Below are 24,617 nucleotides of genomic sequence, written 5' to 3' on the forward strand. Positions count from 1 at the left end.
AAGGGGGATATCGCTTTAAAAGGGTGAGGAAGAGTTTGGGGCGCCGTCTCCCCTCCCTCTATTTGCATAGCCAATAGCTCTGGGTCTCCTGCTACTGCGCGCTGATTGTTACCGGGCAGATTACTTTTTTTTTTTTTTTTTTTTTTTTTTTTTTTTTAGTAGGACGCGTTCCCCGCTACATCAAAAGGAAGCCAAGGAAGGGAGGGCGGAGGGAGAGCGGGGACTGGGGCAGACGAGGGCTGGGGAGAGGCCCGGGTGCCTGCGACCTTATCAATAGCCGCGGGAATTAGTATCCAATCTACTGTATGTAAAGAAAGGGGAGGGAAGGGGCGGGCGAGGAGAATGTCTAATTGCTGTGGAAGCCATTAGCTTTCGGGAAGAAAAAAAGCTCGCTGAAAAACCCAAGTTGCAAACTCAAAATGAAACAGCCCTGTGCGGCGGATGACACTTGGGCTGAGTACGGTGTGCCTCCGAACAGAGCGGGTCCCTAACAATCACCTATTGATTTCAGTCAACGTGGGCTTCCAGACTCAGGCCTTGAGTTCCTCCGGATAAATACATTAACTTATATTTTAAGACCCCCTAAGGGAATTACTTAAACTTCAGCTCAGTCACCTTTGAGCGATCAAAGAAAGCTGCTGGGGTAGGGCGGCAGTAGGTGCAAAAGAGGTATTTTTAAAGTATAAACCTACCCCAACAGGCAAGGACCGAAGCTGGGAGGGCTCCCAGCCTCTTGACATCACTTGATAACTAACCCAGCAGGGTCTTTTCTCCACCTCCCAGCGGGGAAAGCATCCCCAGCCCTAAGTCCCCAAAAGAGGGGCAGCGGGGGCGGGGAAGAGGCGGGTGGTCGTCCTCAGGGCCTCGGCCCACCCTGGGGAAAAAGCCTGGGTGGCGAGGCCTCAAGTCTCCGGAGCGAGCCGGGGGCCCCCTCGCCCCTTCCCTCCCACCAACCCCAACCCCGTCTGGCTTTACCAAGAAATTCCAGCGGGGAGGGGTGGGGGAGAGGCGGCTGCGAAGGGGAGGGGCGCGCGGGGGGACGCCCCTCTCCCCGCCGCCCTCTCTGACCACCCAGACCCGCAAGTTCGGGCGCTCCCCGCGTGGCAGACTGCCCCTTCAAGTTCCCCATTCACTTCCCCTTCCGATTACCGACTGTTCCCAAACAGCAACCTCGCAGCGAATCCGTCCCCCAGTGGTTTAGGCTCCAACGCTGGGGTGGGGCGTGCGAGGGTGCGGAGGTTGGCAGGAATGTCTCCGGGAGGCTTGGACTGGAAACTGAGTTTTCCCTTTTGGTCGCCACTCCGACCATGTGTTAAAACTTTAATTTTGCTTGTTAAAAAGCGCTCCACCTCGCACGCGGGGAAAAGCACGTTGCCTTCTGGGCAAACCTGCGCATTTTCTTTGAGTGTAGATTTAGGTTTAGAGGGAAGAAACCAAGCTCCAGTGCTCTGGCATTTAACTCGAAACTGGCCACTGTAGCGGGTGGGGTGGGGGCGGGGGGGGATGTTGGCTGATCCCTATTCCTTTTCGCCCCTCAAGGGGGAAAAAAATTCCTATTCTTTATAGGATCAGTGATAACCTTTAGCAAACGTCAGTTTTATTGGACTTTTATTCCCTCCCCGGTCGGCTAGCCACCCCTCGCGTTGTGGAGTTTCGGTTGGAAAGTGTACAAAACCCTGTAGGTGTAGGGTGTTTATAGGCACATTTCTGCAGGAACCTGTAAGGCTAAACACACATACGCCCCAGCTCACCTGGCGGATGCCGCCCAGCGAGGTGATTCCGCCGTCAGCGAAGCTTGGAGCTCCTAGGGGCGCTCTGGCCGGGTGGGGGGGGGGAGAGATTTGAGTTCAGACTCAGCACCCCCCCACCACCAAAAAAAAAAGCAGAGCTATGTGTGTGTGTTTCTCCACTTAGGGATGGATGGGCAATCAAAACCGAAAACCCGACGGTACTTGAAAACAGATGGCCGAGGGTCCGAGTCTCGGCTCTGGGCGCCGGGAGGACCAAGAAGGAACCGGAGGAAGTGCAGAAGGAGGACCTGGGAGGGAACGGGAAGGGAGTAGAAACTCGAAAAATGTGCGAAGGGAAAAGGGACAGGTCGGGAAGTGGAGCCCATAGGGCGGAGGGCGGGTGGGCGCGAGCCGCCGGGAGGCTCCCCAGGCCCGGCACTGCGACTGCGGGTATGAGGGCGCTTCCGGGACGCCGCACTGCTGCCCCCCGCCCGTGGCGGCCCTGGGGCGCCCAGACCCAGCGGGGGCAGAGACCGGCGGGCCAGAGCACTCAAGCCGCCCTCTCGACGTCCGAGCTTGGACCTGTCGGAGCTTGGACCTGGGCTGAGTGCCTGAGGCAGCAGATGAGGCAGGCGTGGGTCCGGGACGCCTGGCGTCCGTTCGCCCACCTCGCACCTTACCCCCCTCTCATGGAAAAAAAATAAAGAATAAAAAGACCCGAACTTTCCCCCTCTTCCTGTCTGATTCAGCTGCAGGACACGCCTCACAGCCGAAAATAGCCTTGGAAATGCATTCGCTTTATAAAAGTCAATTTTCCAGTACGATTTGGGGCGGGGGGCGTCTGGCCCTCGGCGTCGGCTGGGCCCCGCCTCGGGGAGGAAAGGGAACCGGCCGCCGCACTCCTTTGCCCTCCCCCCGGCGCCCGGGAGGGGCCCGCTGGGCGGCGGAATCGCGCCTCCGCTGGGGGAGCCACCACGCGGCTTTTTCGCGGAATTTTGACGTCACCCACACGTGGGGGAAGGGGCTGGGAGAGCAAGAGGAAGCGGCGGGGGAGGGGGCGGGCGGCAGCGGCGGCTTGTCCGGCACCTCGCGGGGGGCGCTCCAGCCGCGCGCCCCCGGCCGCTGGCCGGCTGGGACCCGCTGTTCAGGCCCGCTTGTATCCCCGCGGCGACCCTTCCGGACCCTTCGCGGCCCGCCCCTGCATCTTTCACCCGGAGAAGCTTATTTTCTCCCTTTGAAATCGCGAGCAGCTCTTGGCTCCGGAAAAAAGCTGATTTCTTTGGGTTGCAGTCCCGTTGCACTCGATGGCGATGGCAGATTGAATATCGCGATTGCTGGTCGCGACGCGCCGCCACCTAGCTCTCCAGTGGGGGAAACGTGGGTGCGCTTTCTGTTCCTTGGTAATGAGTTCTGCACTTCCTTCCACACAAGGAGTTTTTTCACGCGCGACTTATTCCTCCCCGCCCCACCCCCACTATTTCAGTACCGGCTGGGTTGGCCGATGCTGTGAAAATTACACGTGGAAAATGCATAGGACAAATTTTACTGTATTAGGAGCAAATATATCTAGAAATACGCTTGTCAAAAGCGTTATACAAATAGATGGGCAAGCGTTTAGGGCGACGCCCCTCCCACTCGCTGGGTACCCCTATGGTGGCCGTGCTTGTGGAGGACCTTCTAGATTCCCAGAAAGAGCTAAGCACTGAGCCCATGCATCTTCATTTCCCCTACATTTGGACAAAGTCTTCCAAATCTTTCAATCTTGCGGCGGGGGGGGCGGGAAGGGGGGGGAGATCTGAAATGTGCCATTTTTCAAACCCACAGTGGCAATTCTGAGTTTCTGCTGAAATTTACTAGAAGCTTGTGGGAGAAAAAGAGTCAGTGCAAACTGCTTTTTACTTCAATGAGGTATATAGAGATTGTTGCAGGAATCAGAGGCGGAAAGCTAGGGGCTTCTTTGAAAATGTGTTTTTGAGGTAGAATTACTTGTTTCAAATGTGAAGGAGAAGCTTTCTGTTTGAAGCAGTTAGGAAGTGTGGAAATGTTTCTTTTCGAAGATGACAGACTTGGGTTTTGACCTTTCTTCCTTCGTTTGAACATATTCCCTCTCTTTTTAACTTTTTATTTCTTTCTTTTTCGTTTAATGTTTGCTGATCTGACCCAAAAGACTTGGTTTTGTTTCTTCTGGAGGGAAAAAAAAGTTTTAAATGAATGAAAATGTCAGTACTTGCTATGGAGGAGCCATCTGAGTGAACTGTGTTTAAGAGTTCCTGCTTTTTGGTGCTTGATTTGATGGACACTTGGTTTGTGTGTACAAAAGAAGAAAAATAGAATAAATTATTGAAGGGGAAAAAAGGGGGGAAAGAGCCAAAGAAGTATTAAAAAAACCCCAAAGACAAATATCCTTTAAATTTTGCTCCTGCTTCACTTTAGACATTTAAGCTGTAGGAGGTCATATTGAGCACTTTGTAGATTTAAAATCTTAGTAAAATGTCAAGACTACCCTCACCAGAAAAAAAATTTTTTTGAGCAATAGTCATTTTTATTTGTTTTCTAAACATTTTAATTTTGCCCAAGTCCAAATGTTCATTTGTCTTTAAAATGTCCACTTTCCTGGTGTGATTGAATATTCTTTCGATTTTGTGGCTTTATTCAGCTAAGTATCTGTTTCAACCAAATTGAAGCAATATAAAATATTTCTTATAAGTAGTCTTTATTTTATATTTTGTTTTTCAATCTTTAAACACAAGGATTGCCAGCATTTGTTAGTACAGTTTATAGCATAATTCTACAACATACTGAATTCATATTCTCCAAACTTTTTATAACTAATTAATAAAAACTGGAGAAACAGTTTTCTTGTTGTGGTTTTGGTTTTTTTGTTTTGGGGTTGTGTGTGTGTGTGTGTGTTGGTGACAAATTTCAGGAGGCAGATTGAAAATGTTTCTAAAATTATTTTCTTGGTGGTCTTTTGTTGGCATTTTTAATTTGAAATGTGCAATAAATTGTTTCAGAAGTTTTATACTCTTCAAAAATGTGCACCTCTGGAAAGAGATGTCCTTTCTATTTTAGGATTGACCTGAAACCAGGCAGTTTGTATAAGTTTGCTAGACAATCCAAGCTAGGTTGGATCTAGACGCCTAGGAGGAAAGCATTTCCTCTTTGCTCAGCCTGAATGAAGTAAGGGCATCTGCTCTTACATGAACTTGAAACAAAGTCTGAGCCTATGCATTGTGTAAACAACTTAGAAAAGCACAAATCCAGAGCAGAGGAGTTTCTGTGGAAGGGGAAATTAGAACAGAAAATCCTAATTTACTTCTGCTGTTAGCCGTCTCAAATCACATTTTCATTGTGGTCCCATCAGCTCTAAACCAAATAATTTTTCCTCTGGGGTGTATAGAGGTGCGTTCCTTCAAGCTCTATTTAATGATGGTGATGATGAATAATTATAATTCCTCTGTCTCCTCTTTCCATGAGTGTGTGTGAGCCTTCGCTTTATTTTTCTTTAAAAATTGTCATCAGATTGTAAGGAAATTATGGATTCCAAAGTGAAGTTTTTGTCCTGGGAAATAACACCAGAAGCATTCAATTTTTCTCTTTTGAAAATAGAAAGTCACCAAAATTTAATATACCGCTCATTTAAGGGAAGAAAAAAATGCACTGGGTTTAAAAGGAATAGGAAAAGTCCTTTGTCTAACTTCGAAATCCTTTCCTTCATCGTGCCCACGTATGTTTCCATTTTTGAGAGCAGCCGGGCAAAGGCAAATTCAGGACCAAATGTTTTTCCTGGTGTCAAGGAAGATGTCCTGGAGGAAATGGCAGGGGTTTCCTTAGGTTTGGGATGAAATGTCTTACATCTGGCATCTTACAGCACCACTCATTTCAGGATGGTGAAATATTATGTTATTCCTTTTTGTTTCTTTTTGTGAAATATTATTTTAAAGAAATATTTTGAGAGAGCGGTATCTAAGAGCACGCATTGGATCTGTACAGGCCGTTTAGTGTGGGATCTTCCTGAAATCATTTAAACTCAGGAAACTTAGTTCTTTGAAGCAGCAGCAACATGCAAACCGCCTATTGTATAATTCCAATAAAGTGGCAAATAGCAAGTTTTTCTTAACCCCCCCACTTCTGAATATATATTCTTCCAATGTTTCTCTCTTTTCAGTAAAGTGGTATATACCTAATTAAAAATTACCCTGACAGAATATAGAATAAGGCTCCAATTTCCTTGCCTCTGTACAAGAAAAGTTCAGATAATTACTCTTTGTAGTGTAATTACCAGCAATTTCATGTCATCTAGCAAATGATTTAAGTAAGTCAGTAATCGAACTCCAGTGAAATTTGCTACACTTGGGATGAAAAACACATAGTACCTCAAGGAATCAAGGTCTGATCTTCTATTTAGATACTTAGGACTTTACCTAGGCTGCCTGTTTCCTTGAGTGGAACTCTTTCAGCTTGGCTCTCTGCTATAGATGACATGCAGTCTTGCTTGGAAACAGGGGAACAGGCTGTGGACCCTCATGACATTTGGCCCCATGTAGAATGTGCCTTCTGTGTCTGGGAGTCTGCAGCTGAAATTCTATATAGTATTCATCCAGGTTATTCATGCTGAGCAATCACATATGTGCTAAACTGATAACATCGCAGGTCTCTGCACAGATACAGCAAAGCATGTCAGGGGCACGCTTCAGATCTGTAAGGTAGAGTTTAAATGGTTTTAATGGAAGTGTCAAATATGCGGAGGTGTCTGTGCTTTTGGAGAATGGCTTTGGCTTTTGTGTTTTATTCTTTCATTTGACTGATAAAAAACGGAGTCTTTCCCCGGGGGCCACACCGTTGTGTAGTGGGCTCGAAACAAATGTTTTATGAGATAGGCAGGAAGGAAAAAGAGTTGAATGATACAGTCCCTGTCCTGGACAAGCACCTTGTCCAGGGATGGAGCCTGGGAAAGAATTAGCCTCCCATTGGTGAATGCTTTAAAAAAATGACCGAAATACAGAACAAAAGGCATAGAATGAGATGCTATGTTTTACCCACCCTAAAGCACCGATCTTAAAGCTGGGGCATGGAAATTCAACTTTTCTTTAAAACTCAGTTTAGGAAAGTAATTATTTCTTGGATTGTATAGTTTTTTTTTAATTATGTTCTTAAATTATTCTTGAATTATGTTCTTCATTTCAATAATCTTTTGGAATTAGTTGGTTGGATGTCTGGATAATATGTCTGTGGTTCGGTTGGTCCTTTTAAAGTTGCCAAAGCTAGAGTCCCTTCATTGGTCCACCAGTCTGTGAGCAGTCCTTTCTTGGAATCGCTGTTATTTCCCAGAGCATCTGTTTCTCGTCTCAATGCACCCTCCCTGAATCTGAAAGAGTATTGATTAGTGTTTTACTCCTTTGATTAGGGAAGTTGAGATCAGAGTGGCTCATTTACTTGTCCTGAGTCACCCAGATGTTGACAGCAGCATGTAGACCTCTGATTATGACCTCGATGTCTCCTAAAATTGATGCAGAAGATGTTGTCCTTGTCATTGGCACCATGTTGGTGAAATGGCATTAAGCTAGAAATCAGGACATGTGTGTTCTGCCTACTCTGCCACCAGCCAGCAATGTGACCCGGGGATAGCTTAAATATTTCCAGTTCTGACGTTTCTTCCTCATCTACAAAATTGGCTAGCTGGAGTAAGGGATTATCCAGTTCCCTTTCAGCCCTTAATTTTTAAAGTTCCCACAGCTTTATCTTCACCATCGTCATCATCAAAGTAGGAATCATATCTTATCGCATCGTTTATGGATTTTATGTTTTACATAAAAAGTCTTAAATTGTGGGTTTAGGTATGTGCAGTCTCACTCTTTAGGTATTTGGGAGATGTTGACTCATCTTGGATTGAACCCTTTTAAATTCAGTTTCTTACATAGGTGAGCATTTGATGCACGTTGTCAGCTGATGGAGAAGGCTGCTTTCTTTGTCCTAAGTCAGTACAGTAGGATGGCAGTCTTCCAGACTACATAGAATGTACAAATATGTGAAATCCATCATCTTCCGGGGTGCCTAAGGAAAGCCCAGTTGAAAAGTTACATTAGAACGTAATGGAAGATAATATGAGAATAAGAATGTATATGTTTGTATGACTGGGTCACTTGGCAAATGGCAGAAATTGGCATAACATTGTAAAAAGGTTACAAAGTTATATTAACCAAGTGCTTATTCCTACAACTCAAACACAGCCCCCATGAAGGCACATATGACATAGAGTTTTGAGCAAAGCCTAACTTGCAGCTCCTTCCTTAAGTAGCTTAAGTGACAGCTCAGAGCCTTGTGGGCCCCCTCTGTGAGGCTTGTTTTAGGCTACATGGTGCACATGGAGCATCATGTGGCTCCCTCAGTGAAAAGGAAGCAAAGCAAATTTCCCAGCATTGCAATTTCTAGACAAGACAGCTCTCCTTGCTCTCTGGCAGGTCCTAACAGCTAGCAATAAGCGAGGAAAGCTTTCCGCTCTGTCCCACTTTGCGTGGCTTTGAACGCGTGAGAAATTTCAGTCATTGGGGTTTTTTGTACGCCAGTAAAATTCACTGAGATGTAAATTATTTGCTTTGGAAAATTATGTGTTTGTAGACACGGTCCCTTCTTAAAAGTGTGGCTACCGAAAAAGAGAAACGCTAGTAATTAATAAACAATTACATTTGTGAGAGTTTCCGGGTGGTGTTCTATATAGGGTTTTTTTTGTTTGTTTGTTTTGGTTTTGGTTTTGTTTTACATGTGGAGTATGGCATCGTGGAGAAAGCACTGGACTTGGGGTTGGAGGAGGTGGGTTCTAGTCCCCCTGGTGCCACAAGCTGTGTAGCTTGGGGCAGGACCCTTACGGGATGACAACAATTTAAGGTTACAGGGGATCTCCACAGGTCTCCCAGTCCACACCCGTATCTGTCACAGAGGAACCCTTTTAGAGAGTCCCTGACAGATAAAGATGATGTTTCTGCTCAAACATTTCTGCTGATGAGGAACTCCTGTCTTGTAAGGTATTTCCATTGTCTAAGTTTATATGTTCTTTCTCTGGTTGAGCAAGAGGTGTCATCAGCATCTAGACGTAGCAACGTTGGTGAGTGCCTGGGCCCTGAGCGAGATCCTTTTTCTTATAAGATCTTCCCAAGAACCATGTGCCATTAGAATCCTGAAGGACAGAGAGGTTAAATGACTTACTGAAGGTCATATAGCTAGTTAGGGGCCCCAAAGTTCCTGCTTTTTGGCAATTTCTTCCAACAAGGGCTGTCTCTGACCACAGGAACAAGGCAAGACTAGCCATCTCTCTAGTTTCGGCTCACAGTCGGTCAGATATTTGAGGATGCCATCCCTTCATCCACTTCTCTTCAGCTGTTTCACTGGGTGCCGGCCCCTCACTAGTGGTCTCTCTGCCTCTAGATCCTGACTAGTTCACTGATACCTGTCTCAAAGCGTGGTGTCTTTCGCAGTGTGTCACCAATGAGAAAGAGCAACTTGGAACAACTTCAGAAACCTGCTGGAGTTCCCGTTGTGGCTCAGTAGGTAAAGAACCCAACATAGTGTCCATGAGGATGTGGGTTCGGTCCCTGGCCTTGCTCCATGGGTTAAGGATCTGGCATTGCTACAAGCTGTGGTGTAGGTAGATGTGGCTTGGATCTGAGGTTGCTGTGGCTGTGGTGTAGGTTGGCAGCTGTGCCTCTGATTCGACCCCTAGCCCAGGAACTTCCATATGCTGCAGGTGTGGCAGTAAAAAAAAAAAGAAAGAAGCCTGCAGATGGTCAAGGTGGACAGAGAAAAAAATTCTAGGGCCATGGATCGTTATTTACCGCTCTTACCCCACTCTCCTGGTCCCACTGAGGACAGGACACACTAGACAGGAAAGAGAAAATGATTGTTCCATTTTTTGGAGGCTGGTTTTATTAATGAAACCCTATATTGCACTACATTTTCTTGACTATAAATTGGGTGAATTAAACTACGGATGATCTTACCTTATCTATGTTCTGTGGCCCCAGGGAACAAAGCTAGTGACTCTGATAAAACATTAGAAGGAGGAAGACTTCTGCTCATATAAGGAGCTGCCTCTGCAGTCCACCCCGATGTAGCAAGGGTTACCTTCAGTGACCACATAAAGGACCTAGAGTAGTAACTCATTAGGGATGTTACAGAGGGTTGATGGGTCACTCATTGGCTCTGAACCTAGATGTCCTTCTCTATAAGATGGGGAGAATAACATCTACCTAGCTGAGCGTGTAGTGTGCTTAGCACAGTGTCTTGGCATGCAGTAGGCACTGAGATAAAGCTAAGTGGGGTCGTTATTATTATTGTTAAACTCTACTGGGTTGTGTTCTCTCAGAATCAGTGCAGCTCTAGGAGTCTATGGAATTATTAATGTATTTATCTCAAATCAGTCCATTCTAAACTGCCTATTACCTCATCCTCAGAGAGACATGTATTACGAGGTAATCTTCCAACCTTGGGAACCATCCAGCCTGTGCAAGGGACAAGAGAAAACCCATCTGCACAATCATAGAAGTGAAAAGAACCTTACACATCGAATCCATTGATTACCAAAGGGAAGTAGTTGGTCCCTGGAGCAACATTTTCTATGCAAAGGCTTTGAGGTTTATTTTAATGAGTATGAGGGAAAAAATGTAACATATATCCAACTCACAGTTTTGCAAATACTGTAACAGTATTTAAGTTTAAAAAGGAATCCATTTTTTAAAAATTATATAAGTTGAAGAAGTAACATATAGGTATGAGTTTTAAAAATCTGGGAGGTTGTAGGCAAATTATTAAAATTTTGGAAACAAGCTCCAATTCTTCCTTAGGAAACTAAGGGAGAGCATCTCACCCCGTAATCACACAGCCTGTCAGTGACAGTCTGGGACTAAAATAGCACCTCTCACTTCTGAAACTAAAGAAGTTAAGACTTTGCATGAATTCTTTTCATTTAAACTATATTATTATGATTTACCCATTCTTCTTATTTCTTCCATCAGTATTTTATTGTGGCTCACAAATGGACAGATGGATTCTGTTTTCCGAATTCCGAATGGCTTTGGATGCCCTTTTTTTTTTTTTTTTTTTTTTTTTTTTTGCTATTTCTCGGGCCGCTTCCGAGACATATGGAGATTCCCAGGCTAGGGGTCGAATCGGAGCCGTAGCCACCAGCCTACGCCAGAGCCACAGCAACGCAGGATCCGAGCCGCGTCTGCAACCTATACCACAGCTCACGGCAACACCGGATCCTTAACCCACTGAGCAAGGGCAGGGATGGAACCCGCAACCCCATGGTTCCTAGTCGGATTCGTTAACCACTGCGCCACGACGGGAACTCCCCCCCTTTTTTTTTTTTTAAAGCCAAAACTGTGGTGCATATAAGCTTCCAGGGGTAGGGGTCAAATTGGAGCTGCAGCTGCAGGCCTACACCACAGCCACAGCAACACCAGATCTGAGCCACATCTGTGACCTATGCCATAGCTTGTGGCAATGCTGAATCCTTAACCCACTGAGTGAGGCCAGGGATTGAACCCACATCCTCATGGACACTATGTTGGGTTCTTAACCCACAGAGCCACAATGGGAACTCCCTTGCTTTAGATACTTCTTATTGGTCATTTCTGTTTTAATGATTTTTCCTACCTTGAACTTTTGGACTGGGTGCCTTGCTTTTCAGCCAACTACCACTGTCTGTTACTTTTGCCTCTGAAAGTAGGTTTTCCTTTTGTTCTGTCACTTTTCCAAGCTGCCTTTTTAAGACAGAGAAATGTCATTATTTGTCTTATCTAACAGTTCTCTGGAAAGCTCCTTTCTCAGGGCTTGTCATTATTTGACTTGACTTAAAGCTTGCTCTCTGTGAACAACTTTATCCTCAGCATGTTCGCCCAAAACAATCAGCGGCAGTTGTTTAAGATTTCAACTACCTGTGAAGGTGATACCCATGAGCTCTGCATGTACATGGAAAAGACCCGAGAAAGACCTAATTACTTATCACCAGCTGACACTGGGATTCTGTGCCAACAGAATCTGATATAGTTAAGTCACAGTTTTAAACTTCCTGCCAGTTGCTGAAGGCATGCCCCCACACAGACTTTGGGTCTCTGGGAAAAGGCTAGGGGACATACTGGTTCAAGGTATTTAAGGAAATCTCTGTCTAATCATTAGCTGACAATGAAGCAAACTAAATGGAGACTTAGGTGTTATACATGACCTAGAACACAGATTTTATAGAATTGGCTCAGGAAAGTCACTGAGTAAGCAAACATTAGCAACAATAGCAGCAATAAAAACAATAAACCCTGCAGAGAGAGAGAGTGTGTGTGTGGGGGGGGGATCTGATTTTCAGAGTCACTACCTTATGTTATTTAAAACGTCTAGTTTTCCATAAAAATTTATGGAACACAGAGGGAGACAGAAAAGTATGGCTTATACACAGGAAAAAAAAAAAAAAGCAATCAATAGAAAGTATTGCACTTGCTAGACAAATATTTTAAATCAGTTAGTTAAATAAAAATATGCTCAAAGCAGTAGGGAAACCCTCTCTCAATAATTAAATTATAGGAAATAGAGGATATCAATAAAGAGACAAATTATTAAAGAGAATTAAAATATAAATCCTGGAGTTAAAAGGTGTAGTAACGAAATGAAAATTTCACTTTGAGGGGAGCGCCATAGCAGATGTGAACTAGCAGAAGGAATAAGCTAACCTGAAAATGAACCAATTGAGATTATCCAGTCTGAAAAACAGAAAGAAAAAAAAAAAAGGATAAAAAAATGAACAATCTCAGAGACCTGTGGGACACCATCAAGTATACCAAAATAGATGTGATGGGAGTTCTAGAAGAAGCGGGAAGAGAGAAAGTGGCAAAAGAATTTGAAGAATGATGGCTGAAAACCTGCCCAGTTTATTTTAAGTCATTAGTCTACATATTCAAAAAGCTCAACAAACTTTAACTAGAATAAACTCAAGGATAGTCACACCTAGACACATAATAGTTAAACTTTCAAATGACAGAGAATCTTAAAAACAGCAAGAAAAAAGCAACGTATCACATCCAATGATCATAATAATTTTAACTTCTCATCAGAAACCATGGACCCCAAAGGGCAATGAGATGACATGTTTGAAGTTCAAACCAAGACTGTCAAGCAAGAAAGCTATATCTGACAAAATTATCCTTCGAAAATGAAGGAGCAATTAAGACATTTTAAAATAAGCAAATTAACTGAGATAGTTTGTGGCTGGCAGAATTTTTTTTTTTTTTTAATCATAAACACTAAAGGGAGCTCTTGTGGTTTAGATGAAAGGACACTAGATAGTAACCCAAATCTACATGAACGAAAAGCACTGTGTAACTACATAGGTTAATGTAAAAGATAGATACAGTTTCTTTTTTGGTAACAGTTTTCTTCTCCTGTCTAATCTAAAAGCCAATGCATAAATCAATAAATATAAAACTTTATTGATACGCTTATAGCATTTAAGGAGACGATTTGTGTGATCATGACAGCGCAAAGGAATAAGATGGGAACAATGTTGTGTGAGAGTAAAATTTCTGTATGCTATTGAAATTAAGTTGGTGTTAACCATTGTTTTAAATTAAGATGTTAATTGTAAGCCCCAGGACACCCGCCAAGAAAAAAAAATTTTTTTTAAGGGAAATGAAACAATAAGAGAATTTAAGTGGCACTCTTGACAATACTATTTAACACAGAACAAGCCATCAGTGGAAAACAGAATAACAAAAAAGGCAGAAGACATATGAAAAACTAATAACAAAATGGCAGATGTAAATTCTACCTTATCAGTAATTGCAGTAAGTGCAAATGAACTAAACAGTTCAATCAGAAGGAAGTGGTTGTAGAATAGATAAAGAGAACACAATCCATCTATGTGCTGTCAACAAGAGACAAAAACATTAAATTCAAAGACATAAATAAATTTAAAAAGATGGAGAGATATATATGCATATCATGCAGACACTGATGAAAAGAGAGCAGAAGTGGCTATACTAACACCAGACAAAATAGACTTTAAGACAGATTTGCTACTAGAGACAAAAAAGAACTTGATAAAAGGGTGAATTCATCTGGAAGACCTAACAATTACAAACATTATGTGCCCCTAATAAATGAGCCCCCAAAATACATGGAAAAAAGTCTTTGGGGGAGTTCCCGTTGTGGCTCAGGGGGTTAAGAATCTGACTAGTGTCCATGAGGATGTGGGTTCGACCCTGGCCTCGCCCAGTGGGTTGAGGATTCGGTGTTTCCGTGAGCTGTGGTGTAGGTCGCAGACAGGCTTGGATCTGGCTTTGCTGTGGCTTAGGCCAGCAGCTACAGCTCCGATTCCATCCCTCGTCTGGGAGCTTACACACGCTGCACGTGTGGCCCTAAAAAGCAAAACAAGAAAGTCCCACTAGGGAGTTCCCGTCGTGGCGCAGTGGTTAAGGAATCCGACTAGGAACCATGAGGTTGCCGGTTCGGTCCCTGCCCTTGCTCAGTGGGTTAACGATTCGGCATTGCCGTGAGCTGTGGTGTAGGTTGCAGACGCGGCTCGGATCCCGTGTTGCTGTGGCTCTGGTGTAAGCCGGTGGTGGTGTAAGCCTGGGAACCTCCATATGCCGTGGGAGCGGCCTAAGAAATAGCAAAAAGACAAAAAAAAAAAAAAAAAAGAAAGTCCCACTTGAGTAGGAACTGCCTGTGTTGGTTTTTACTCCCTGTTCTTATTTCTGCCCTCTGGATCCTCACAAAGTAAGTCTAACCCCTCTGTGACTAGAGAGTCTTCCAAATGTATGAAGCCAATTCTCATGTCTTTTCTTACTTGCAATTTTTATGTGCCCTTTGCCTTATAAAAGTTTCCTTAGAACTCAATTATGTTCTCTTGTAAAGAAATCTACTGCAGCGCTAATAGCAGAACCTACTTTCATAGCACTTCAGGGTCGGAAGGAAACAAAGACGATTTTTTTCCCAAATCTCTAATTTTATAGATGAGTAAACTCAATCTGGTTAGATCATTGAGCTGGTGAATAGTAGACCAACATCCATAATCTTGGTTTGCAAATTCCTTGTCTAGTGTTTATTCCAACAGTTTCCTTCTATGAGTGTTTCCCCCACTTTGGGTTCTAAGGAGGGTTCCTGGCTTTGGGGGAGAGAGAGACTAAATAGCCTTTCTTTCTTACCACCTTTTTTAAGCCGTTATCTGGCATCCTTCATCTTGAATCTGCCATCGAAGAAAAAGCTAAGAGTAATGGAAAGAATGACACTGGTGGTTAAAAGACATGGATTCTCATCTTCTTTGGTCAGTAACCAATTGCTGATAACTTGGATAAGTCACTTCAAAAAATAAGAAATATGGTATATTGAGCCCCGACTGTTTAACCAGACACTCTGCTTGCACTTTAGCTACAGGCCTCATATATGTGCTCAAATATATTCCTTTTTTTATCTGTAAAAGAATCAGGTTGTACTATTTGTTGTCCATTGTCTCATCAATTATCTGGTTGTGAGGGGGCTCTCTCGTGAGATATTCTTACAGTTCCTGAAGCTCCCCCTCACCCCCGCCCGGAAGTCTTTCTATGCCACTGGGTATAGAGCTGCTTCTTTCATTGTAAGTGTAGAATTTTTTTTTAATAGTTAGAATGTATCATAATTTAACCACTTCCTATAATTAACAGGCATTTGGGCGCCTCCCTTTACCACTTTTTTTTTTTTTTTTTTTTTTGCTTTTTTGCAATGTTCCGAGGCTTCATCTTGCTTTATCCTTCCTCCGCTCAGGGAAGAGAAGAGTCTTGCGGTCTTGATTTTGCAGCCTCAAAAGTGGTCCAGGACAGAAAATGAACACCTGGAGGTCGGTCCCAATCCTCAACGGCCTTCTCTACAGGGGAGTAGACACACACACACGTAGCTTTGGGAAGATAGGAATTGTCTCAGTGTCATGGGAGTACAGGAAGAGGGAGGCTGAGGGGGGCTCACTTGAGTGGAGGCCTGGGAAGGCTGCCTGGAGGAGGCAGCACCTGAGTCCCGGTGTGGAGGAAGGAAGGCTCTGATGCTTGGTCTGCCCATTTTCCCATCACAGCCTGGCGGCGTGCCTGTCGTTTGGTTGGATTCTTCGTTAGGCCATTTGTTTGGGTGAGTGGTGTTGGGTATGAAAGGGAAGGAAGGATGCTTTGAGCAAAGGAGATATAGCCCAGGAACTAAAGTGAGGAAGCTCATGGTTTCTCAGAGGGCCAAGAACTGACCACTGTGGCTGGAACCTCTGGGTCCTGGTCACCTCGGACAGCACAGGGATGGAGGGATTAGGCGGGGACTAAAAGGCACACAGGTGGGATTTTGCTTTGTCTGGAAAAGTGTTTTTCTTTTCTCCTTCTTCTTTTTTTTACTTTTCTGTCTGCCACGTAGCATATGGAAGTTTCCAGGCCAGGGGTCAGATCTGAGCCACAGCTGCGACCTACACTGCAGCTGCAGCAATGCCGGATCCTTTAACCTGTTATGCCAGGCTGCGGATCGAGCCAGTGTGGCAGAGATGCCCGCCGATCCCATTGTGCCACAGTGGGAACTCCTGGAAAAGGATTTTTCTTCCCGGATGTGTGCTGAAGGTTGAGTAGAGATTAAGGACAGAGCAAACGGCTCTCTGATGGGATGATGGGAACCAGGTAGGTCGGGCCACGTGCCTTATAAGTGACCCAGCAGCCCCAGGTTTACTGAATCTGTTACTGTGGCATCTCTCTGCTTCATCTTATGGGGTTGTCTCTGCTTTGAGTTCAAGTGAAATAGCCACGTGGAAGAAAAACTACAAAGTTTCAGGGGGAAAAGAAAAAATCTCCTTGTCCCTGCCTCTGCATCTGCCTCCATAAAAATTCTCTCTGTGCCCCATGAATTTCCACGTGCAGTTTATTCTCCTTCATTTCCTAAAACATTAGATGCGACTTTAATGGCCTAACCCCAAAAAGATAACCTGACAGCCATCAAATATTTGCAGCATTCCAAATAACCGTTTGCTGGAGCCTGCCTTCTACGGAGCCATGTGGATGTCAGACGCACACAACCGGAGTCACGCTGACATAGCTGGCATGCCTGGGCTGGGCTGGAATCTCGGGGGTACCAATCACAGGCCAGAGAGAGAAGCCATTGGCCAGAAGAAGCAGCGCCAGCGTGCTCACAGCTCTGCAGAAGCAGCGGTGTTGATGGGGACGAGAATGACGACTGCAGCCAGAGGAGGATCATGACCCCAAGCAGCATGGATGGTGGATACACACGTCAGCAGTGCTGGCACTGGGCAGAGGCATTTTGGGGCTCAGGCCAGGGCCGCACCCTTCTTCCCCTGAAAAATGAAGAGGAGAGCAGATTGTGCCCTAAAAATACTTCCTGAACAGAGTGCCCTGCGGTCTTCAGAAGGGATTTGAGAAACCCAGAGTGGATAAGAATGGCTCAAACTCATCCAGCATGTAATATCTACCAGACAGTGTGCTGGGCATCTTATGAATACTTCACTTACTTCTCACTCCTCCGTGGTGAGGTGTGTTCAGGGATCCCATTTTAGAAAGGAGGAAAACTGAGGCTAGGAAGAAGTAGGAAATTTACTTAAATTCCACAGCCGGTAAGTGGCAGAATTGGGACTTGAACCACAGTCTTTCAAAAGCAAAGCCCGGGCTCCTGATCTCACCCTCAAAGCCACGTGGCAGGTCCATGCCCTCTTGGTACCCACAGCAGCCACCCTCCCAGAGGGTGGACAGAGGTCTGTGTGTTGTGCAGATAGAGGAAATCCTGAAAGGAAATCATTTTGCTTCCTGGTTTCCTGGGGGTCAGGCAGGCAACGTGCTTTTTTTTTTTTTTTTTGTATGCTATAAACCTTTGTCTTACTTAAGAACATGTCAAGTACAGCATGACTCACTGACGCAAAACCGTTGGGCAGCAGCATCTTCTTTGTCCTCCAACGGTCAATGAAGTAGGTGCAGTGGTTCTTCCCATTGTAAGAAGATGCAGGAACCGGAGCTCACGGAGGTTAAGCAATGTCTCCAGTGATGTCTGATTCAGTCCCCTGCCCCCGTAAGCATAGTCATAACCACAGTGTAATACGAGTCGTGCCCTCCCTCTGCGCAAGGCACCATTCAGATACTTCTTTTATAAATGACTGGTTCAGTCCACGTAGGTGATTAATACAGGGACCGCCATCCCTGTTTGTTTTTTTTTCTTTTCTTTTTTTTTTTTTAGGGCTGCACCCGAGGCATATGGAGGTTCCCAGGCTAGGGGTCAAATTGGAGCTGCATCCTCTGGCCCACCCTACAGCCACAGCAACACCAGAGCTGAGCCACGTCTGCGACCTACACCACAGCTCAAGGCAACGCCGGATTCTTAACCCACTGAGCGAGGCCAGGGATGGAACCCACGTCCTCATGGATACTAGGTGGGTTTGTTACTGTTGAGCCACAGTGGGAACTCCAGGACGGTCATCACTGTTTAACAGGTGGGAAACCGAGACGGGGGGCCGGGGATGGCATTTGCCCAGGCTCACCCAGCTGATAAGTCGAAGAGCTGGGTTATGTTTCACTACTTACATCTTGTGATGAAATAGGAAGGCACCCCTCAGGTTGGGTTTTGTCTTTCCTTTGAAATCTCCTGTGTTAGCCCCGGGGTGGGAGGTCAGGACTCTGAGAATAAAGTTTCTGAGCTCAGCTGGTGAGGGGTGCCAGGGGCGGCCGCATCCCTGCAGCTCTGGGGGTGGAGGGGGGTGGGGAGGGTGATGAGGCGGCAGCCACAAGCCTGGGATTTGGCCAGGGAAGGCCTCAGAACCCGCTGGCGGGTTGGCACCCTCGAGCTGGGCAGCGCACCAAGATGAGCTGTGGCTTCTAGGAGACCAGTAGGACATGGTCCTCGGGAGAGGAGAGAGCCCAGGGGGAGGGCTGGCATGACCTCAGCCCTCAGAGCTGAGATGGGCTGTAGCAGCTCTCCCAAGAGCCAGGCAAGAAAAAGTAGGTTTCTGTTTGGGCAGCAGCAGTGGGACCTCAGGAAGAAAAAAAAGGACACGTCCCTAACGGTGTTCCTTGCTCAGCCCTGGTAGAGGTGGCGTCGGACCCTGCCCAGAGGAGGGGCCTCTAAGGAGAGAAGGTGGGCCACCCTGAAGCTGCCCTCTTCATTGTCCCTGCCCCCTAACCTCCCGAAACCCTATCCATCTTTGAAGCCTTGGTTCCACTGTCACCTCCTCCATGAAGCCCTCCCTGACCGGCCATCCCCTTCGGCCCCATAGAATTCAGAGCTTTCTGATGTCTGGGCCAGTCCATGCTCACTCAGGGAAGGGGTCCCCAGCAGGCTGAGGCTCAGACCAGACGTTCAGGTGTTGGAAGCCTCAGACACTCTGGAAGCCAGCCCAGTCAGTCCCACACCTCTCTCACCAATAACTCAGTTCTTACAGCAAACGTACCTTCCCTACTGTCTTTTTGGCCTTGGGCATCTGATGTCCTGCCACCTGTCTGCTGTGGCATCCCCTGGCACTAGCAGTCTCTTGCATGAATATATCTCACAGACGCTCACAAGACATTTATGGAACACTTAGCCTGTACCAGGCGCTATTTCCAGGCATTATCTCATTTAATCCTCCCCAAACCCCTACGAGTTGATGTTATTATCACCATGTTACAGAGAAGGAATGGGGGCCCCCATCTTTGGCAGCTAAGGAGCCAGCCGGTACTGGATGGAGTGTCATGTGGAGACCCGCGGGCGGGCATCAGAGTCTGGGGTTATCTCCGACCCGTCTGTGGGGGACCTTCTTGCTCCTCTGTACCTCCTCTCGCGCCTGCACAGAGTATTGCCTATGGATTTGTTCAAAGATGTGTCTAGTCTGCATTTTTGGTGATCAGGGAGTGCAGGTGCTTTCGAGAGGACAAACTGGTGTTGAGTTCTTGCTAAGACCAAACCAGGCACTTCTTGGGAGAAGTGAGAGATTAACAACCCTGTCCTGGAAAATTGTAATTCCAAGTCTGTGGGGTAGCTGTGCCCCCATACAAAATATATATTTGGTTTTTGTCTCTGGTTCCTAACATGGAGTTCCCAAAGCCCTTGGAATTTCCTGAGCAAAAGGTGTGTCTTTTGTTTTAAAGAGCCCCACCGGTGGGTCCCTAGATAACTTCAGGATGGGGGCTGGTCACCCCAACTGCCCAAGGCATGGTTAGAGTGTTGGAACTTTGAGCCCCATCCCCCAACCTCCTGGGAGGGAAGAGGGGCTGGAGATGGAGTCAATTACCAGTGGCTGATGATTTTTTTTTTTTTTTTGTCTTTTTGCTATTTCTTTGGGCCGATCCTGCGGCATATGGAGGTTCCCAGGCTAGGGGTCCAATCGGAGCTGTAGCCACTGGCCTACGCCAGAGCCACAGCAACGCAGGATCCGAGCCGCGTCTACAACCTACACCACAGCTCATGGCAACGCCGGATCGTTAACCCACTGAGCAAGGGCAGGGACCAAACCTGCAACCTCATGGTTCCTAGTCGGATTCGTTAACCACTGCGCCATGACGGGAACTCCCACCAGTGGCTGATGATTTAATCAACTGAACCTGGGAAGGTGGGGGGGTCCCAGCTCCACAGGGACAGAAGGTCCTGTGCTTGGGATCCTTTCAGACCTCACCCTGTGTACCTCTTCCTCTGGCTGTTCATGTGTATCCTTTATAAGGTCCTTATAATCCTGGCAAGGAAACTCGTCCTGAGTTCTCTGAGCCAGCCTGGCCATGGTGGAACCTGAGAAGGCTCTGTGGGAACCCCCGCTCTTGTAGCCGCTAGGTCAGCAGTACTGGTGGCAACCTGGGTCTTATGATTAGCATCTGCAGTCTTAAGTGTCTGAGCCCTTAACCTTGGAGTCTGTGCTCACTCAGGTGGTTAGTGTCGGAATTGAATTGTAGGACACCCAGAGATTGGGAGTATTGACTGGTGTGGGGCTGAAGCCCACGTATTTGGCGTCAGAAGTGCTAGGAATGAACATGTGGGCACAGAGAAACCTGAGACGGGCAGGAAGTCAGCCTGTGTCAGTGGTTGACCAACTCAGCTGATCCCAAACACTGTATTCACTGCTCTTTTGTCCTTCTGTCCTCCATTTGTAGGCGATAGATGCTAAAACCATCTCATATGAAGACTGATGTTGAAAATGCATCTTCCAAAAGATGCCCAGGCAACCACATAGACTGGACTTTATCACACCCCCTTCTGTCTACATCTGGGTGGTAAGACCTGGAGCCCAGCAGTGACCTCAAGCCAGAAGAAGCCTCTCACCAAGATCACTAGGAAGGTGACATTTGTTTCTCCGTGCTTGCTGAGCTGGGAAAGTGGATGCCTGGCTTTGAGAGTTTTGTTTTGTTTTGTTTTTTTGTAATGAGAATTGAAACATAAAGGATTCTTTTCACATCATCATGCAGCTCACAGAAATAGAGCTTGGAAGAACTTCTCCAAAGTCTTTAGGCTTTGGTCCATTGACCTTTTACTGTAACAAGCACATCAGAAACCACAAATAAATTGGGGAAGAGGGTACACACTTCACCAAAAGATTTGTGCTTGGCTAGACAGTCTCCCACAGTGCTTTTTCAAATTGAGAGAATTTCTGATACATTTGAAATGGCAGCATTCACTTGAAAGTGAGATTTGTCTATTCCATTTAGAAAAATCTGGTGATGTGGACTTCGTTTTTTGAAATCCTCGAAAGTCACATCATGTTAAAGCTGAAAGGGGCAGTGGAGTCTTCTCTCCTCACTTGATAGGAGATGACACAGCAGCCTGGAGAAATGAAGTGACTTGGTCACTTCAGCTTTGTTTGCGGCAGGCCATCCACTTTCCAGCTTTCTCCCTTAACTAGGCATCTTCTTGGCAGCCCAACTACCCGAGCGTCCCTGGTAAGGACCCTCTTCCTTGTGCTCAGCTGTCACAGTGGGTGTTTCATTGTTGATCCCCTTCTGGACTTTTTTGGTATTTTTTTTTCCCTGTTATTATGGCAAATTTTCAAACATAAGGATAGTGAATATAACATAAATAACTCCCATGTGCCCTCGCCCAGCTTCTACAATTATTAACATATGGCCAATCTTCTTTTATCTACACCTATCCCCAAATAGCCCTCCCGCACAGATGATTTTAAAGCAAACCCAAACGTCATGCAATTTCATCTAGAAACATTCCCTGTGTCCCCGTGTAAGAATTCTCCCACAAGGACATATTTATAACAGAAATGAATGATGATTCCCTAATGTCAAATTTCCCCGATTGTCTCTCTGTGTCTCCTTTGCAATAGATTGTGTTGGAATAAGGATCCAGATGGAGGGTGGGTCTCAGGTATCAGGTAAAATGATTAGCTATTCATTCAAAGTTCTTGCATGAGAAGATTTGCCGATGGAAAGGAAATTCATTACACCATAAATTACAGATAAATAACAATTACAGATCCCAGTTCCCAAGTTTCTTTGACCCATGGCTTTCATGTCATAGGGAGCAGACAGGTGTCATTTGCCTCCCACAGAGGAAACCAAGGCCTGGAGATCTTATGGGATCCAATTCGCAGTCGAGGTGGGACCACCTGTTTCCTGGTGACATCCTCCATCTCATTAAAAGTATGGCCTCTACTTTTAGGGGGGCTCAAGAGGTTCTCGGCCTCTTCGAAACATTTTTCATAGAAAAGTGCACGTAACCTTCACAGCAACCCTAAGAAGTAGGTGCCCTCTTTCTCATTCCACTGAGGGATCCCAGCACAGAGGGGCTGAGACATTTTCTCGGGGCCACCCAGCACCACGTTTAACCCCACCTGTGTCGTATGCTAGCATATCACACCTTCGGTAATGTACTAGCATCGATAAGAAGGGGACTGTATTTTCAGTGTCGAAAATGCACCTCGGTTCACTTTATCACGTTTTCCCTTTTAGAATGTGGCTCGATTGTGAAAGAAAATTCCTTGTAAAGCAATTTCCACTCTCCAGGTATTTCATAAACACAGATGAGCTTCTCCTTTATCCGAACTTGTGAAGTTCTACCCGATTTCCGACAAAATAATTAAGAGCTGAAAAGAAATCCAAGACTCCAGACCTGTCTGCCCCCACCTCCCCCAGCCAATGGCCAGCGTCACCGAGTCCCTGCCTTGGCCTGGCCCTGCTCACTCTGTCTTGTGCTTTCAGGAGCAATCAAAGCCCTTTTTAGAAAATATTTCCTGGTCTTCTGTGGCCTTGGATGGACAGAGTTTTCCACTAGGCTTTTTTTTTTTTTTTTTTCCAGCCACACTGGCCCTTAAGAAGATGTTACTCCAGACTCCACACCTACTTCAAACATTTTTAGGGGCCCTGGCTGGGGCCTCAGTGCAGCTGCCAAGAACTCGATGGAGAGGTGGAGCCCCGACTCAGGGCCTAGCCTCCCTCTCGGGGGGTGGTGGTGGGGGGGCACTGCCGCTGGGGCGACTTTCTCACACATCCCCACACAGGGTATTCTTGTCAGGCGGCTGCTCCGACTGCCTTCTCTCATGTTTGGTGGGGGCCCCCCTCCCCCCCTTTTAAGGGCTTTCTCCCCAGGTCTGTCTGTTGGGGAACAGCTGTGCTCTGATATTAGATAGAATGTTTTTTGTACTCACCACGAGCTTATGAACAAAAGGGTTTTAAGAACCCTGATAAATGAACAAGGTCTCTGGGAAGATGAAATGTTACCAGCATTTCAAACAATCACAATCCTTGTGCATCTCGGAGGCTTTGGCCTTTGCAAAGCAGGGCCGGGCGGGTATTTGCTGGTGGAGTCTTGGAGACTGGCATTTTTTCCAGCTTCCCCCTCCACTCGACATGGGAAAGTTGGTTGGAAGGTGGCTCTTCGTGGCCATCGAAGTCTCCAGCTGCTTTCCCACAACTGCTTGTCCGGAGCTGAGACCCTGATGGGGGGGTTTCTGGGCTTTCTGGCTTCCGTCATCTTCCAAACTCCCCGGCCCTGACAGGTGCCCAGCGTCCTTGGTGATGTGCTGCCCCCCTGCAGGTGCACGACTGCGGCTCGGACAGTAGCCTGTTCCATCCGCAGAGCAGCCAGTGACGCTGTGTCCCCACCCTTGACTTCCCAATGAGGAAACTGAGGCTCAGGGCATCAAGGGACCTGAGGACATCATGCCCAAGGTTGTATCGAGCAAGGGGTGGAGCCAGCATTTAAACCCAGACTGGTGGAGCCCAAAGCCTCGGCTTCTTTGGTAAAGGTGAGTGTCTGGCCACCCTGCGGCTCCTAGACCGTTCTGTGGTCCCCACTTCATGCAGGACCCCCTTCTCATTGGAGCCTCTCTCCTTGCTTTAAACCCCACCCACCTCCTTCCACACTCTAAAGGGAGCGCTCTCGCCCTTAATGTGCCGTTTCAACGTCACCCAACCCCAGGCTGCTTGCTGTGGTTCATTCACCACCCCATCCATGGCCCAACCCAGACGTTCACTCTCCAGCCCAAGCATCTTCCTGGTACCGCCTCACAGGGGAACAGAAAGGTCAAGGCGTGAAGTAAGATGACAGATGGAAAGAAAAGCCTCTCCCAGCCTGCAGAGCTCCGTGAAATCCTTCATTACGGGATTTCCCTTGTCAGGGCGGCAAAGAGAAGCCTGAAGGCTCACGGCTAAAATCTATAGCACATAAAGGCACCAAGCTCATCACGGTGAAAACATCAGACGAGGAGCCCCATGGGCAAGGGCAGCAGGGTGATGGGGACGGAGGAGGGGTGGGCGAGAGGAAAGAAAGAGGCAAATGACCGGCCTCGTGATTTCATTTCCTGCCTGTTGGCACCCTGCCTGCTCTCTCTCCACGGAGACCCAAAGGTCTTTCGAAAATGCAGCAGGAACGGCTTAGGCTAGACTCAAAGTAGACCCTAGAGACCTGAGGATGGATCAAGGCCCTCCTTCTCCGGAAACC

The 24,617-nt window shown here is 46.5% G+C and overlaps 1 long non-coding RNA gene across 1 annotated transcript in view; it reads left to right on the forward strand.

The window, feature by feature from the left end:
- Positions 1 to 21,969, forward strand: part of LOC106507534 — a 25,796-nt gene extending 3,827 nt beyond the window's left edge. The window contains exon 3 of the long non-coding RNA XR_002344133.1: positions 20,825 to 21,969. This is a non-coding gene — a long non-coding RNA (uncharacterized LOC106507534). The remainder of the gene's footprint in view (positions 1 to 20,824) is intronic.

Source organism: Sus scrofa, chromosome 5 (genome assembly GCF_000003025.6).
Source record: "Sus scrofa isolate TJ Tabasco breed Duroc chromosome 5, Sscrofa11.1, whole genome shotgun sequence".
NCBI classification, from domain to species: Eukaryota; Metazoa; Chordata; class Mammalia; order Artiodactyla; family Suidae; genus Sus; species Sus scrofa.